The sequence below is a fragment of the Panthera leo genome, chromosome B1 (assembly GCF_018350215.1).
Source record: "Panthera leo isolate Ple1 chromosome B1, P.leo_Ple1_pat1.1, whole genome shotgun sequence".
Classification (NCBI taxonomy): Eukaryota; Metazoa; Chordata; class Mammalia; order Carnivora; family Felidae; genus Panthera; species Panthera leo.
Window position 1 is genome coordinate 148,883,418 of NC_056682.1, and position 18,667 is coordinate 148,902,084.

The 18,667-nt window shown below is 35.5% G+C and overlaps 1 pseudogene; it reads right to left on the reverse strand.

The window, feature by feature from the left end:
• The window catches only part of LOC122218496, a 30,847-nt pseudogene extending 19,777 nt beyond the window's left edge, over positions 1 to 11,070 (reverse strand).
• Between the last annotated feature and the right edge of the window lie 7,597 nt (positions 11,071 to 18,667).

The following is an 18,667-nucleotide window of genomic DNA, read 5'->3' on the forward strand; positions in this document are numbered from 1 at the left end:
GAAGTCGGACGCTTAACCGACTGCGCCACCCAGGCGCCCCGTGTTTGGTTTTAGTATCATGTTTTATTGAATGTATTTTCTGCTCTTGTATTTTTTGGAGAATTTTAAAAAATAATTGATACTAATTTTTCTTTAAATTCTTGGCAGAATCACTCAATGGATCCATCTGGGCCTGGGCTTTCCTTTGTGGTAGTTTTTTGATCCCTAATTCAATCAATCTTTTTGTTGTTGTTGTCATAGGTCTATTCAGATTTTCTGTTTCTACTTGAGTTCTTTTCATATTCATGTCTATCTAGTGATTTGTCCATTTCACCTATATCTCATTTGCTGGCATACAGTTTCTGTTAATGTTCTCTTATGATCCTTTTTATTTGCCTAAGGTTGCTAGTTGTATCTCCAATCTCATTTCTTATTTTAGAAATTTGTGTCTTTTCTTTTTTGGGGTGTCCATCTAGCTAGAGATTTATTAATTTTGTTGATATATTGAAAGAACCAAATTTTTGGTTCTGTTCTTTTGCTTTACTGTTTGTTATTCTCCGTTTTTGGGTATCTCAGCTCTAATCTTTGTTATTTCCTTTCTTCTACTATATTTGAGTTTTGTTTGCTCTTCTTTTTCTAGTGTCTGTGTTTTAAAAATCTATTTTCTGGTTTTACTAAGAGATATTGGCATATAACACTGTAAGGTATACCACTTAATAATTTGGTGCATGTATATATTGTGTGTATATATATAAGTTTAGTTAATATCCATCACCTCACATAGGTACAAATCTTTTTTCTTGTAATGGGAACTTGTAAGATCTATTCTTTTAACAACTTTCAAATATACAATACAATATCATTGATTATAGTCAACATGCTGTATATTACATCCCCAGATCTTATTTATATCATAACTAAAAGTTTGTACTTTTGACCACCTTAACCCATTTCCCCCAAACTCCAGCTTTTATCTCTGGCAACCACCAGCCGGTTCACCATTGCTGTGAGTTCAATTTTTTTGATTTCACATACAAGTGAGATTATACAGTATTTGTCTTCTCTGTCTGATTTATTTCATTTAGCATCATGCCCTTGAAGTCCATTCATGTTGTCACAAATGGCATGATTTCTTTCTTTTTTATGACTTAATAATATCCCTAGGTATATATCAATACACCACATTTTCTTTATCCATTCATCACTGATGACACTTAGAATGTTCCTATGTTATGGCTATTGTAAATAATGCCAAAGTAAACATGGGAGTGCAGATACCTTTTTGAGATAGTGATTTCATTTCCTTGGGTGGCTGGGTCATACAATAGTTTTACTTTTAATATTTTAAAGAACCTCCCTAGTGTTTTCTGTGGTGGCTGCACCAATTTACATTCCCACTGAAGTGCACAAGGGTTTCTTTTTCTCCACATCCTTGCCAACACTTGTTACCTCTTGTCTTCTTGATAAGGGCCATTTTAATAAGTGTTAGGTGACATCTCATTATTTTGTTTCTGCATTTCCATGATGATTAGTGATGTTGAGCATCTTTTCATGTACCTGTTGGCTATTTGTGTGTCTCCTTTGGAAAAACGTCTATTCAGTTCATTTACCCATTATTTTAATTGGATTGTTTGTTATTTTGCTATTGAGTTACATGAGTTATTTACATATATTTTGGATGTGAACTGCTTATCAGGAAGATAATTTGTAAATATATTCTCTCATTCTACAAATTACCTTTCCATCTTGTTGACAGTTTCCTTTGCTATGCAGAAGCCTTTTATTTTGGTGTTGTCCCACTGGTTTATTTTGCTTTCGTTGCCTTTGCTTTTTGTGTTATATCTAAAAAGTTATTGCAATGACCAGTATCAAGAAGCAGATCCCCTATGTTTTACTCCTAGAAGTTTTATAGTTTCAGGTCTCATATCTAAGTTTTCAATCCATTTTGAGTTAATTTTTGTGTAGGGTGCAATATAGGGGTCCAGTGTTCTTATTTTGCATGTGACTGTCCTGTTTCCCCAATATTTATTGAAAATAGTGTCCTTTCCCCATTGCATATTCTTGCCTCCTTTGTCTTAAGTTAATTGACCATATATGTGTGAGTTTATTTCCAGGCTCTCTATTCTGTTCCTTTGATCTCTTTTGCCAATATTTTACTGTTAAGATCACTATAGGTTTGTAACATGATTTAAAATCAGAAAGTGTGACACCTCTAGCTCTGTACTTGTTTTTCAAGATTGCTTTCACTATTTGGGGCCTTTTGTGGTTTCCTACAAATTTTAGGGTTGCTCTATTTCCATGAAAAATACTAACGGGTGTCTGGGTGGCTCAGTCGGTTGAGCATCCGACTTCAGCTCAGGTCATGATCTCGCAGTTCGTGAGTTCAAGCCCTGCGTCAGTCTCTGTGTTGACAGCTCAGGGCCTGAAGCCTGCTTCAGATTCTGTGTCTCCCTCTCTCTGCCCCTTCCCCGCTCATACTCTGTCTCTCTCTGTCTCTCAAAAATCAATAAACATTTTAAATAAAAGAAAAATACTAAATACTATTGGAATTTTGATAGGGATTGCATTGAATCTATAGATTGCTTTGGGTAGTGTGGACATTTTAACAATGTTACTTCTTCCCATACATGAGCATGAAATATCTTTCTATTTATTTGAGTCTTCTTCAGTTTCTTTCATCAGTCTCTTTAATTTTCAGTGTACAGATATCTCGCCTCCCTAGTTAAATGTATTTAAGTATTTGTTCTCTTTGGTACAATTATATATGGGGTTGCTTTCTTAATTTCTCTTTTTTTAACACAAATATGACATGCACATAAGCTGTCTATTCATTTTCTTCATTGTGCAGCATGCACTGGAATTGGTGACTCTGATGGCCAACTGGGCTGCTCTGTCCATAATGACTTTACAGTTCTTAGAGGAGACATTGTGAGCAATCTCTGCACTGTAAGATTTGCTGAAGAACAGTAGTGCTTTAAGCTCCTTGATGTTGTGGACTAGGAACTTCCAGAAGCCACTGGGCAGCATGTACTTTACTTTCTTGTTCCCATAGCCAATGTTGGACATCAAGATCTGGTCATTGAATCTTCTGTGCACCTTATTGCCAATGTCTCTGGGTTTCTTCCAGTTGCACTTAGTTTTGACATATTGAATTTCTGACTGGTGCTGGATGAATTTCTTGGTCCTCTTTTTAATGATCTTTGGTTTCACCAGAGGTCTGAGGGTGGCCATGATGCCCAGTAGGAGATGGCTGCCACTTTTTCAGGTAGCACTGAGGAAGACAGCTTAATTTTCCTTTCTGATAGTTGATGTTAGGGTATAGAAATGCAACTGAGATTTGTGTTTGGATTTTGTACACTACAAGTTTACTGAAATCCTTCATTACTTCTAGTAGTGTGTGTGTCTATGTGTGTGTGTAGTCTTTATGGTTTTCTACATATAATATTATGTCACCTGAAAATAGAGACAGTCTTAATCCTTCCTTTCCAATGTGGGTGATTTTATTTTTTTCTTGCCTAATGCTATGGGAAGGACTGCCAGTACTATGTTAAATAAAGGTGGCAAGAGTGGGTATCTTGTCTTGCTCCTTATCTTAGAGGGAAACCTTTCAGCTTTTCACCTTTGAGTACCAGCTGTGAGATGGCCATAAATGGCCTTTATTATGTTGAGGTGTTTTCCTTCTATACCCACTTTGTTGAGAGTTTATGTCATAAATGGATGTTGACTTTCGTAGGTAGGTTTTTTTCCTGCATTTATTGAGATGATCATATGACTTTCATCTGTACTTTTTTTGATGTGGTATGTTACATGGATTGACTAGCAGATGTTGAACCATCCTTGGAATAAATTCCGCTTGATGATGGTATGCAATTTTTTAATACATTCCTTTAATCTGTGGTTAAATTCAGCTTGCTATTATTTTGTTGAGGATTTTAACATCCGTGTCATCTGGGATATCGACCTCTAATTTTCTTTTCTTATAGTGTTCTTGTCTGATTTTGGTTTCAGGTTAATGTGGGCCTCATAAAATAAATTTGGACTGTTCTCTCCTATTTTTTTGGAAGAGTTTGAGAAGGATTGGCTATAATTTTTCTTTAAATGTTTGGTAGAATTTGGTAGTGAAGCTACCTGCTCCTGCTCTTTTATTTTTTGAGTGATATGATTACTGTTTCAATTTGCTTACTGATAAGTGGTCAGTTCAGATTTTCTATTCCTTCATGATTCAGTCTCCGTGGGTTGTGTGTTTCTAGGAATTTGCCCATTGCTTGTAGGTAGTTCAAATTGTTGGCATGTATTTTTTCACAGTAGCCTCTTATGATTTGTCATATTTGTGTGTTATAGCTGTTACGTCTCTTCTTTAATTTCTAATTTTATTCTTTTGAGTCTTTTCTCTTTTTTCTTTGTAAGTCTAGCTATAGGTTTTCTATTTTGTTCATCTTTTTAAAAAATGGCACTTAGTTTCATTTATCTTTTCTATTGTCTTTTAGTCTCTATTTCATTTATTTCTGTTCAGATCTTTGTTATTTCCCTCCGTCTAATAATGAGTGTGGTTTGTTCCTTTTCTAGTTCATTGAGGTGTAAAAAAACTTTTTTTAATTTGGGATCTTTCTTTTAAAGTTAGTGTAGATGTTGGGGCACCTGGGTGGCTCAGTCGGTTAAGTGTCCGACTTCAGCTCAGGTCATGATCTCACAGTTTGTGAGTTAGAGCCCCACGTCGGGTTCTGCACTGACAGCTCGAGCCTGGAGCCTGCTTCCGATTCTGTGTCTCCCTCTCTCTGACCACCCCGCCCACCACCACCTTCCATGCTCTGTCTCTCTCTGTCTCAAAAATAAACATTAAAAAAAATAAAGTTAGTATAGGTGTTTATCCATATGAACTTCTCTCTAGAACTGCTTCTGCTGCATGTTATAAATTTTCTTACTTTATACCTGTATTTTCATTTATCGTTAAGATATTTTTTGATTTCCCTTTAATTTCTTCTTTGACCCACTGGTTGTTTAGTAGTATGTTGTTTAATCTCTACATATTTGTGAATTTACCAGTTTTCTTTTCTGAATTGATTTCTAGTTTCTTAATGTAAGAAAACATTCCAGTCTTCTTCCTGTGTTTCTCCTTACTCTTATACTACTACCATGCTAAAAACATTCTTGACACAACTGGCCACCAAATATGTGTTTTGTTTTGTTTTTTACCATATCAAGAAATTCTCTGTGATACCACCTGGGTGTCCTCGAATTTGATTCTGACACCAGCTACCTGGAGGCAACAGATTTCACAGGTTAAGGGCTCTTGTCCCATGAGATGTCACTTCAGATGCCAATTACAAGTAGTCCATACTCTGGTTACCCTCAACTTCTGTTCAACTTGGCTACAAATTGTAAGTTTCCATGGCCTCCTCCCTCTTTGGATTTGATAAGTTGCTAGAACAGTTCACAGAAGTCAGGGAAACACTTAATTATGTCTATCAGAGTATTAAAGGATGTGAACAGCCAAATGAGAAGACACGTAAGACAAAGTCTTAGAGGTTTTGGATTGTAGTAGGTTCTATATCAGTGGATTTGTTCCATGTTCCATTTGTTCTATGTTCCATTTGTTCCATTGTTCCCCCAATCCATGGATGTGTTCTCCCATTTAAAAGCTCTCTGAACCTTGTACTTTTTGGAGTTTTTATAGAGGCTTCCTCATGTAGGCATGATCAATATTAACTCCAGTCCTAGCTCCTTTGCTCTGTCTAAAGCAGTGGGGAGTGAGGTTGAAAGTTGCAAGATCAAATTATGCTGTGGTCTTTCTGGTGACCAGATCCCACCCAGGAGTCGGCCTAGAGTTACCTCATTAGAATAAAAGATGCTCTTAGTGTTCTTATCACTTAGGAATATATAAGAGTTTTAGAAGCCTTGTGTCAGGGACAGGGATCAAAGACCAATTGTTAGAATAGAAGATGTTCTAGTGTACTTACCACTAAGAAATTTATAAGGAGTTTAGGAGCTCTCTGTCAGGACCTGGGAATCAAGACCAATCTATATATTTCTTATTATTCCACACTACAACACTTCTGACACTTCTGACGAAGTCAGGAAAGTTGCTTGATATGATTTCAATTTTCTTAAGTTTATTTAGACATTTTTGTGACCTAATGTGTGATGTATTTGAAGAATATCCCAGAACCAAGGATCAAGTTTGGTGTTTCCTGTGCAGCTGCCACAAAAACTGGCATGTCAGACGTGTGTACAACCTCATTCCAGTGAAGCAGTGGTAATCTGCAATGGGCAAAAATGTGAACATGAAAATGGTACCCACAGGCCTCCCTGGACTCCAGGGAGAATTGCAATCTGTTGATAGATTTGTGCTGAATTGGAAGCCTATTCCTTGGGAAGCAGCTTTTAAAGTACGAAATAGACCTCTTTCAGGGAAAGACTGGAAGATGGGCATTTCTGTCTGCTGCCTCTGTGTTGAGCCTTAAGAGGTTAACCAGGTAGTAAGACCTTACATCTGTTACCTATCAAAGGCTGAATATGAGAGTGAAAGCAGCCAGGTGAATATTTTTTTAAAAATATGTATGTTTATTCATTTTTGAGAGAGAGAGAGACAGAGTGCAAGTGGGGGAGGGGCAGAGAGAGAGGGAGACACAGAATCTGAAGCAAGATCCAGGCACTGAGCTGTCAGCACAGAGTCCGATGCGGGGCTCAAATTTGTGAACCATGAGATCATGCTCTGAGCCAAGTTAGACACTTAACTGGCTGAGCCATTCAGAAGCCCCAGTCACGTGAATATGTTTAAAGGTCAGGAAGAAAAGAGAATTTGGTCATGAAATCAAAGACTTTCACATAGTTCAATTTTATAATAGGATGCAGGTGTTAGTGGTTATATTCATTTATTTTAAGTTTATTTATTTTGAGAGAGAGAGCAAGCACAAGTGGGGGATGGGCAGAGAGAGAGAATCCCAAACAGGTTCCACAATGTCAGCACAAAGCCAGATGTGGGGCTTGAACTTATAAACCATGAGATCACGACCTGAGCCGAAATCAGGAGCTGGATGCTTAACTAACTGAGATACTCAGAGTAGCTCATGGATTGGAAGAACAAATACTAAACTGTCTGCACTACCCAAAGTAATTTACAGATTTCATATAATCCCTATCAAAACACCAACAGCATTTTTCACAGAGCTGGAACAAACAATCCTATAATTTGTATGGAACTACAAAAGACCCAAATAGCCAAAGCAATCTTGAAAAAGAAAAAAACTGGAGGTATCACAATTCCTGAATTCAAGTTATACTACAAGGCTGTAGTAATCAAAACAGTATTGTATTGACACAAAGACAGACACATAGATCAATGGAACAGCATAGAAAACCCAGAATGAACCCACAATTATATGGCCAATTAATCTTTGACAAAACAGGAAAAAATATCCAATGGGAAAAAAATCTCTGCAACAAATGATGTTGGTAAAACTGGATAGCCACATACAAAGTATAAAACTAGACCACTTTCTTACACCATACACAAAAATACATTCAGAATATGTTAAAGACCTAAATGTGAGACCTGAGAACGTAAAAATCCTAGAGGAGAGCAAAGAGAGTACTGTCTCTGACATGAGCAGTAGCAATATTTTTGTAGATATGGTTTTCTAGATTTTTCTCCTGAGGCAAGGGAAACCAAAGCAAAAATAAACTATTGGGATTACACCAAAATAAAATAAACCTTCTGTGCAATGAAGGAAATAATTTTCAAAACTAAAGGGCAATTTAACTGAATGGGAGAAGATATTTGCAAATGATATATACAAGAAAGCGTAAGTTATCCAAAATATATAAATAATTTGTGCAACTCAACATCGCAAAACCAAATAATCCAATTAAAAATTGACAGAAGACATAAACATACATTTCTCCAAAGAAGAGATACAGATAGCCAATAGACACATGAAAAGATGCTCCACATCAGTTATCATCAGGGAAATACAAGTCAGAACTGCAATGAGATACCACTTCACACCTTTCAGAATGGCTAAAATAAAAAACACAAACAAGTGTGGAGATTTCTCAAAAAGTTAAAAATAGAACTACCCTACGATCCAGCAATTGCACTACCATATACCCCAAAATACAAAAATACTAATTCAAACAGATACATGTACCCATATGTTTATAGCAGCATTATCTATAATAGCCAAATATGGAAACAGCCCAAGCGTCTGTAGATTGAATGGATACAGAAAAATGAAATCTTACCATTTGCAATGACATGGATGGAGCTAGAGAGTATTATGCTAAGTGAAATTAAGTCAGAGAAAGACCAATACCAAATGATTTCACTTATGTATGGATTTAAGAAATGAAACAAACAAGCAAAGGACAAAAAGAGAGAGAGAGACAAATCAAGAAACAGACTCTTAACTGTAGAGAACAAACTGATGGTTATCAGAGGGGAGGTGAATGAGGGGAATGGGTAAAATAGGTGATGGGGATTAATGAGCGCATTTGTTGTGGTGAGCACTGAGTGATGGATGGAATTGTTGATTCACTGTATTGTCACCTGAAATGAACATAACACTGTCTGTTAACTATGCCGGAATCAAAATAAAAACTTAATAGAAAAAAAGAGTAAATAAGTAAGTACATAAATAAATGAATAAATAAATAAATAAATAAACCCACACCAAGCAACAGGTAGAGGAGATGAAAGTAATATAATGTGAATATATGAGGGAATTTTCTGAAAGGAGTTTGGAATAATTTAGCCAAAAATGTTTAAAAGTGTTTGTGGTTTAATTATGCACACACACAATACATATATGATACAAAGCATGTATGATGATGCAAACATATATAATGATGCAAATATATATTTACATATATATGTTGTTCACATGTATATATAAAAGACAAAGTGTAAGAGGCTCATTTCTAACATCACAGTAGTACATTCACAATCATAAACGATTATTAAACCTAAGCCACTATCAAATTAAACACACATCTGTTTACTCTGAAATGCTGCAAAGGTAACAGATGCAAATGTAAGCAACTATTTGAGCTCCCCAATCAGTTAACCAATGGAAACACCTTTCCCTAGAATCCTGTCTAATTTCTATAATTTAGCAAGTTATTTCCTTGATCCTAGATTTTCCAAGAAAACTGTGAGGTTTTGAGGGTATGGCTTGATTCCTTGTGCTTACCATTGCAGTTGGTTCATATGAGTAACTTAATAATTTTTGTGTATTAAATAATATTTGCAAATAACAGCTGGAATATTTTCATCAAGTATGGAAACACGTGCCCTGTTAACTTTGGCTCATTTTGTCTTTAATGGAGTGACATAGTTGTGTGCACCCTTCAACAAGATTTTTAAGCCTTTAAAACATGATTTGTAAGGCCTTGTGAAAGAATGTGTAATCATTAGAAACTTCATATTATAGGTTCCTGAGTCTGGGATAGAGCCACCATATCTTCCAATTGTGAAGGAATCTTTCAGGTAATGTGACAAAACACTTTAAGTTTTAAATGAGGAAACTGAGGAGAAACAAATGAAAATAATGTCCTCAATACTCTATACAGACTGTTGTGCTAGAAATATGGAACTCCTTAGTCTACACGTCTGCTTACATCAAGATGGTGAAATTTCTAATGCCTTTTCTTAAAGATGGGAAAAGTATAGTAAAATGGATATGTAGGAAATAGGTGCAGCAGAGAGGACTTTTAAGGCACTACTCTGATATAATAGTGGCGGGTACATGTCATTACAAATTTGTTAAAACCTATAGAATGTACAACACCAAAAGTGAATTCTATTGTAAACTATGGACTTTGGATGATAATGTGTCAATATAGGTTCATCAGTTGTAATGAATGTACCATTCTGGTGGGAGATGTTGATAATGGGGGAACTTACGAATGTGTGGGGACAGGGGTTATATGGGAAATCTCGATTCAGTATGCTGTGACTTAAAATTATTCTAAAAAATAAAGTATATCATAAGTAATATTTTCACCCTGTATTTAATAAACAAAGGAAGGATTAAACACTTTACCCAGAAAAAAGTAAAAAAAAAAAAGTTTAAATATTAAAAACAAACACACAAATAATGGATATGTAATTGCTTCAAGAAATCCTCGGTGCTTTATTTATGGGTATTGACTTCCTGGAGTATAATGTATTAATACTGGACCACAGGTTCAAACTGACCCTGTTGTATAAGTCTTTCCGTAATATTTGTGAGATTGAGGATTGAGAGATCATTTCATATTTTCATTTCATCGTTTCACTTATAAAAGACAAATTCCTCTGACTTTATACAAATGTACCTTCCGAGGCACTAGGATAATTAAGACTTCATGCCACCAGTGAAAAACATGACTTAGTACTTCACTGTAAAACTGATCCAACCTCTTCTGATTAAATGTTTGGAACCAAAAGTCAAAATAAAGCACGTATATCATATTTTTTACTCTTTCCACGAATGCCATTTGATCACTTAATTCTGACATAATAACAGGTACGTAAGATGGAGGGAGAGAAAGTCCTCCACTATACTCTTCAAATGTAAAGCCCAGAGAGAAGTGGAGACTCTACACTAAAGGTATTTTGAGTAGCTCAGCCAGCAGGTCACCACAGGGTCCAACGGTATCTGCAAGTATGACATCAAACTTTGATTCCTGTAATTTTGTCATGAGTTTCCTGTTCAAAACTGTGTCTTTACAGAGCTTTTCAATACAGTCAGAATATTCCCACGAGTTTTCTTGCAGTTGTGAAAAATATGCCCAGAATGTATCTTTCGATAAATCGCATGTCCATTTGGTGATCAATTTTCTGAAGAGAATCCTAAAATCATCTTTCAGTAAAAGTGTAGGATAAATCTCATATTTAATAGTAGATGATTTGCTTGGATCAACAAGAATGGAAGCTCAGGATGTCAGAACAGTCACTTCATGACCTCTCTGGACAAGTTCATCCAGGATTGTCTTCATGTTGATCCAGTAGCTGTATTCTGTGGGCCACACCAGCACCTGTCCACAACTCCCAGAGCTAAAGTAACAGCTCAGCTGTAGCAGCAGAAAAACTGAAATCCATTTCATAGACATCCTGGTGGAATGTAATGCTTCTTTTCAAATTCCTGTTTCCTTCTACCATCGCTTGTGCTAATACCCAAGGAGAAGTCAATCAAGAAGTTAAAATGTAACGCTTACACTCAAAGTAAACACATTATATGAACAGTCAAAGCATTTGGATGGCAAGCGGAAAAAGTCAAAGGCAGATGACTTCATCTATGTACACATGTGCTTAGTGTCTGTTTGATGATTATAAGTTCTATTATCTAGCTAAGAGCCAATGACCTTGCATGCGCAAATCACCTATCTTATGTAATATATTTTGAAGAGGCAAGAGGTAACTGTGTCTGCAATCTTCTTGACACAAGAATTAAAGTTATTATACAGTTGAATTATATTTCTTGGATATGATTGTTCAAGGGATTTTTTTGTTCTGTTCATAGAAATTTTGTTGACATGTAATTCACATATTATACAACTGCCAAATTTAAAGTGTACAATTTAGTATTTCATAGTATATTCACAGAATTGTGCAACCATCGTGAACAAAACTGATCAATTTTAGAGCACTTTCTTCACCCCAGATGGAAACCTTTACCCTCTAATGAAACTCTCCATTTTCTTCATCTCTCAGCCCTAGCCAACATTTTATCTACTTTCTGTCTTATATATTGCCTATTCTGAGCATTTCATATAAATGAAATTATACATTATGTTGTCTTTTGTGCTGGTACTATAATTAGCATAATGCTTTATTTTAAAATTTTGTTTTCTCACTTTATTGAGATATCATTGATATAACATTGTGCAGGTTTAAGGTGTACAAATATATTGTGAAATGATTACTCCATAAAATTAGTTAACACATCCTTCACCTCACAAATTTTTTTTTGTGGCATGGACTTTTTAAAGATAATCTTCTTTTCTTTTTTTTATTGAAGCATAGTTGACACACAATGTTATATTAGTTTTAGGTTACAACATAGTGATTCAACAAGTTATCTGTTATGCTACGCTCACCACAAATGTAGATACTATTTGTCACCATACAGCGCCATTGAAGTAACTTTGACTATATTCCCTATGTTGTACCTTTTATCCTCCTGACATTCATTCCATAACTGGAAGCCTGTGTCTCCTACTCCCTTTCACCCATTTTGCTTTCCCCTTCCCCCTCTTTTTTCTAGCAACCATCGGTTCTCTGTATTTTTGAGTCTTTCTGCTTTTGGTTTATTCATTTGCTTTGTTTTTTAGATTCCACATATAAGTGAAATCATATGGTATTTGTCTTTCTCTCTCTGACTTACTTCACTTAGCATAATACCCCCTAGGTCTGTCCATATTATCACAGATGGCAAGATCTCATTCTTTTTTCTTTTTTTTACGGTGGAGTAACATTGCATTGTCTATATATACTATATCTTCTTTATTCATTCATCTATTGATGGACTTTTGGGTTGCTTCCATATGCTGGCTATCGCAAATAATGCTGCAGGAAACATAGGGTGCATATATATTTTTGAATTAGTGTTTTTGTTTTCTCTGGGTAAATACCCAGTAGTGGAATTACTGGATCGTATGATATTTCTATTTTTAATTTTTTGAGGAACCTCTATACTGTTTTCTATTGTGGCTGCACCACCAACAGGATGGTGGTTCCTTTTTCTCCACATCTTTGTCAATAGCTGTTATTTTTTGTCTTTTTGATTCTAGCCATTCTGACTGATGTAAGGTGATGTCTCATTGTGGTTCTGATTGGCATTTCCCTGATGATTAGTGATGTTGGGCATCTTTTCATGTGTCTGTGGGCCATCTGTTTGTTATCTTCTTCTTCTTCTTCTTTTTTTTTTTTTTTTTAAGTAGGCTCCATGCCCAACATGGGGCTTGAACTCACAACTCTGAGACCAAGAGTCATGAGCTCTACTGACTAAGCCAGACAGGCACCCCTTCATCTATTTGTCTTCTTTAGAAAATGTCTATTCAGGTCCTCTATTTTTAATTGGATTATTTTGTTTCTTTGGTGTTGGATTGTATAATTTCTTTATATATTTTGAATATTGACCCCTTCGTGGATATGTCATTTGTGAATATCTTCTCCCTGTAACTTGCCTTTATGTTTTGTTGATGGTTGCCTACCCTGTGCAAAACCTTATTTTGGTGTATTACCAATAATAAAAATAGAAGTTTATTTTTGCTTTTGTTTCCCTTGCTTGAGGAGACATACCTAGAGAAATGTTGCTGCAAATAGTGTCAAAGAGATCGCTGCCTATGTTTTCTTCTAGGAGCTTTATGATTTCATGTTTCATATTTAGGTCTGTAATCCATTTTGAATTTAATTTTGAATATGTTGTAAGGAAGTGGTTCAGTTTTATTCTTTTGCAAATAACTTTCAGTTTTTCCAGCAGCATTAACTGAAGGGACTGTCTTTTCCTCATTGTATCTTCTTACCTCCTTCATTATAGATTCATTGACCATATAAGTGTGGGTTGATGTCTGGGCTCTCTATTCTGTTCCATTTATCTGTGTGCCTGCTTTCGTGTCAGTACCACACTGTTTTAATTACTATAGTCTTGTAGTTGTCTTGAAATGTGGGACTGTGATGCCTCCAGCTTTGTTCTTCTTTCTCAAGATTGCTTTGGCTATTTGGAGTCTTTGGTGGTTCCATACAAATTTTAGTATTATTGATTTTTGTTCTATGAAAAATTTTATTGGTATTTTGATAGAGATTGCATTGAATCTGTAGATTGCTTTAGGTAGTATGGACATTTTAACAATGTTACTTCTTCCAGTCCATGAGCATAGAATATTTTTCCATTTGTTAGTGTCATTTTTAATTTATTTCATCACTGTTTTATAGTTTTGAGTAGGTCTTTCAGCTCTTTTCAGCTTCCTTTATTCCTAGGTTTTCTATTCTGGGAAACTCTTTATCTCTCCTTCCATTCTGAATGACATCCTTCCCAGGTAGAGTATTCTTGATTGAAGTTTTTTCCTTTCAGCCCTGTGAATATATCATGTGTTCCATGAAAGGGAGATTTATGCAAAATGATCTCTAAAGGCCAGAGGAACCATAAGACAAAATATAAAGACTGACAAGTCCTGCTTGACAATAAATGGTTTATTAAGGGGACTTAAGGGCAGAAACACATCTTAGGTAGCTGCAAGTATATCTCCACAACCCCACCTCCTGTAAGACCTGCTTTTATAACTCCAGTGGCTGGGGAGTATGTGCTGGTAGGCCACTGGGGAGGAGATGTTTGAGAATTATAGTCATATCTCGAAAGCAGATCAAGGACATTATGTCCCAAGGGTGTATTTAAGGGTCGATTAAACAAAAATTGTAACCACTAATGTAGTTTACTTATTAAAACACATAGGTTATTCACGAAAACAAGTTTCAAGATCTCACCTCACTGTGTCCAACAATCCAAAGTTATGTCATAAACTTTTCCCAGTTCCAACCATTGCCATGCTTTACAAAATCTTCCTTGTGATTACCAACCCAGGCCCCAGCACCTTAGAATGATCTTCCCTTGACTTCCTTCTTCTCAAATCATAGTAAAACCCTGTCAAGGTGCTGTTCTCCCTTCTTGTTATGTCAAATAAACCTAGCTTTGATTGATCAACTTTTAATTAATTTATTTATTTATTTTTGTATTCTTTTGAGGAGTTGGCAGTTGACTTATATATTCAAAAGGATCTGAAATGCTAACAGAAATCCTTGAATACAGTGAAAGACAAATCCATAACTAGGCTTCTTATATTTGTGTGTCATTGTGTCCAATATAGGTGTTATTGAATCGATCCATATTTCTTCTTCACAACATTTCATGAAGTCTCTTTTGATATATAGATTTTCCTGATTGTGAAGGCTACATATGATAATATAACCTAATTATGAGATTACATATAACTACTTTGGTAAGAGGACAGCACTCTTGTTAAAACATTGAAATGCACATAAGAAAGAACCCTCAATTTATTAACCACAACCTTTCCTTGTGTTTCAAATTCCCACTATCAGTAGGCTCCCCAAGTTTAAGCTTCAGCTAAGATTTATCCATTAATCCTTTTTTCTGGTGGTATTATATTAATTGATGGAGACAAAGATTTATGGAAATATTTTCCTTTTCTTAAGGTTTTATATCTTTTTTCTTTCTGCCTTATGCTCTGCTAATATCTGGCATGGTATATTAATCTCATCTCACATTAAGGAAATAACTGTTCAAAACCTCGTATACTTTTTTTCTTCGTTTTTACTCAGAACTTTTTACTCAGAGTTCTAACAAAATTGCAATGATGTGCATTAACATTATTTTTATATAAAATGATTAAATCTTGTATATAAATGTGATGCTATTTCTGATCCCGGCCCAGATATTTAAAGGGAGCCAGAGCCATAGTTATAATAATGAGTGTGACAAATTTTGCTTATAAACTATTTCAGGTGGATTTTACTCCTTGACAGTGTGATGTAATGGATAAGACATTTAATCAGTCTATATATAAACTAATTGGAGTGCATTACATAAAGTTATTTTATTTGTATTTCTAACTTTGTGGCTTCTTGTGTAGGTTAACATTAAACTGGATATTTCCTTCCTGGTATCTTACTTACTATATTTGTCTCAAGCCTAGCCAGTGATACTAAGCAATTTAAATGATTGAAATAAAATTATTCAGTTTATGCACTAAAGAATGAATTTTAGTGCACCAGAACAAATAATTTCTGAGAAAGGCTTCTCAGAAACTATTCACAGTAGTTATGTTCTATAACAGAAGGTGTTAGCAAATATTGAATCATTGCTCCCAGGGGAAATATACAGTTAGGTTCCTACTAGTCTCTCCTCACATTTTCCTCAGTTGATACACATATAACTTTGTTTCAGGTGTATTTCTGTTTAAAAACACTTTATTTAATATATATTATTGATTCATTACCATCAAATTCATAGTCAAAAGTGCTATAACTAATGGAACTGAATGAAGCTTAGCCAACAAACATATTTTCTCTCTGAGGCACATCACAATCTTCTTGCCTCCTCTTAGGAACATTAGAAAACACTTCAGCACTGTCCTCAGGGGCCATTCTAAACAATGAAATCACCAAGAAAGAGCACAGAAATGCAAAAGATATGTAATAAAATATACTAGGAAAGGGACACTTGTTTATAATCTGAAATGAAACAACAAGGCAGAGTATGGCCTTATTCAGCCTCAACGGGGAACATGCCTGTTGGGTGAATCTACGTTTGTTGCTGCTCTGTGCATATCTGTGAGTGACCATGAAAGCGCTACACGTATTGGTTTGGGGGTTACCAATAAACTTTAGTGAGTAGACAAGTTTGAAAATATGTCATCTGCAAATAATGAAAAATGACTGCCATAGAGCTTTTTATTCTCACACCGATCCAATAAGGTAGGTATGCAAAACCTTTTTTTTTCTTCCCATTTTTCTCTCTTTTTTTTTTTTTCTTGTACAACCATATTTTACGGAAAAGGTATTACTGTCAGGATTGGGGTCTTTGTATATTTTCTGGCTATCATAATACAATGTATCAAAACACTAGACTCTATCTTATCTTGATTTCATGAGCAGTAAGTTCATGACCTGAGCTGAAATCAAGAGTCAGGTGTTTAACTGATTGAGCCACCCAGGTGCCCCAACATCTATAGTTTTCATAGCTGCTTATTCTATAAGTTTCCCAAGAGCAGTGACTGCATTTATGTCATTCACTCTCCTTCAGTGCAGAGGGTGGAATCTAGCATCTAGCGGAAGCAGCACACACATTTGTGGGAAAAATTATCCTTTCTTAGATGTTGGACAGTGAAAGACTGTTTTATAGTGGCTATATCCACATGATCTTACACTTCTTTCACACTTTTCTCAACGGTTACGTAGCCCGGAATCTTCGGTGATAGGTGAACTATGAAACACTGTCATGTGAGGGACTGGTGTGAAGAAATTTTACACATTGCCCCATGTCTTTTCGGTAAGATGTCTGAATGTCGGATGGAAGACTCTTTCTAAGGGATTAAAGTTTTACATTAGGCAATATTTTGGCAAGTTTTCAGTAGAGTCCTCCAATGAATGCAAAATTAGTTAATGGGGGTGGGATGGGGAGGAGGGGGTGAGGAAATTCAAAATCCCAATATTTTGTATCAGCCACATGCCAGCTTTTCCCATCATTTCACATAATGTAGTGGATCTTCCTGAAAAAGAAAATAGAGAAACAAAGATATATTAGTTTGTGAATTTTTGTTTGTATTTCTTAGAAGATATAGTAATACAGTTTCAGATCTCTGTGGGGCAGGATGTTCAAAGTATGCCCATGTTTTAAAGTTTAAACAAACATTTAAACAACAAAAATGAAAAGAAGACCCTGTGCGTGAAAAGGTTACGTATTTAATAAAATACTCCCACTTCTGCAGCCTTTCTAGGTTCAAATATTCAATAAAAAGTCATTTTCTTTCATGTATTACAAATTCAAGATGACTGATATGTTTGTGAGTATTTCTCTGTGAGCATTTATATGATTTATATTACATTCTAAATGGCTATCTTGTTTTCCATCTCCGTATCATTAGGCTTGTGTCTCTTTTATGATATTTGTGGTATTTTTACTTAACCCTATGGCATTTTAAGTGTGCTTTATTTTCCGTGCTAATGATCCTCATCATTTGACGAAGACACATGTGACTGAGTTTCACATGGCTCCTGGGCCCAGCTCAGAACTCACTTTGCTCCTCACTGAAAATGGAGAAATGCCCCAAGGTTGATGTGAGTGACTGAATAAAAAGTTGTTTTCTTTTTCTTTTTTTTTACTGATTTTTTTTAATGTTTATTTATTTATTTATTTATTTATGTCTCATTTATTAACTCGTTTTATTTTTTATTTTTTTTAAATTTACATCCAAATTAGTTAGCATATAGTGCAACAATGATTTCAGGAGTAGATTCTTTAGTGCCCCTTACCCGTTTAGCCCATCCCCCTTCCCACAACCCCTCCAGCAACCCTCAGTTTGTTCTCCATATTTATGAGTCTCTTCTGTTTTGTCTCCCTCCCTGTTTTTATATTATTTTTGTTTCCCTTCCTTTATGTTCATCTGTTTGTCTCTTAAAGTCCTCATATGAGTGAAGTCATATGATTTTTGTCTTTCTCTAATTTCACTTAGCATACTACCCTCCAGTTCCACCCACATAGTTGCACATGGCAAGATTTCATTCTTTTTGATTGCCAAGTAATACTCCATTGTATATATACCACCTCTTCTTTATCAATTCATCCATCGATGGACATTTGGGCTCCTTCCATATTTTGGCTATTGTTGATAGTGCTACTATAAACATGAGGGCGCATGTGCCCCTTCAAAACAGCACACCTGTATCCTGTGGATAAATGCCTAGTAGTACAATTGCTGGGTCATAGGGTAGTTCTATTTTTAGTTTTTTGAGGAACCTCCATACTATTTTCCAGAGTGGCTGCACCAGCTTGCATTCCCACCAACAATGCAAAAGAGATCCTCTTTCTCTGCAAACTTGCCAACATCTGTTGTTGCCTGAGTTGTTAATGTTAGTCATTCTGACACGTGTGAGGTGGTATCTCATTATAGTTTTGATTTGTATTTCCCT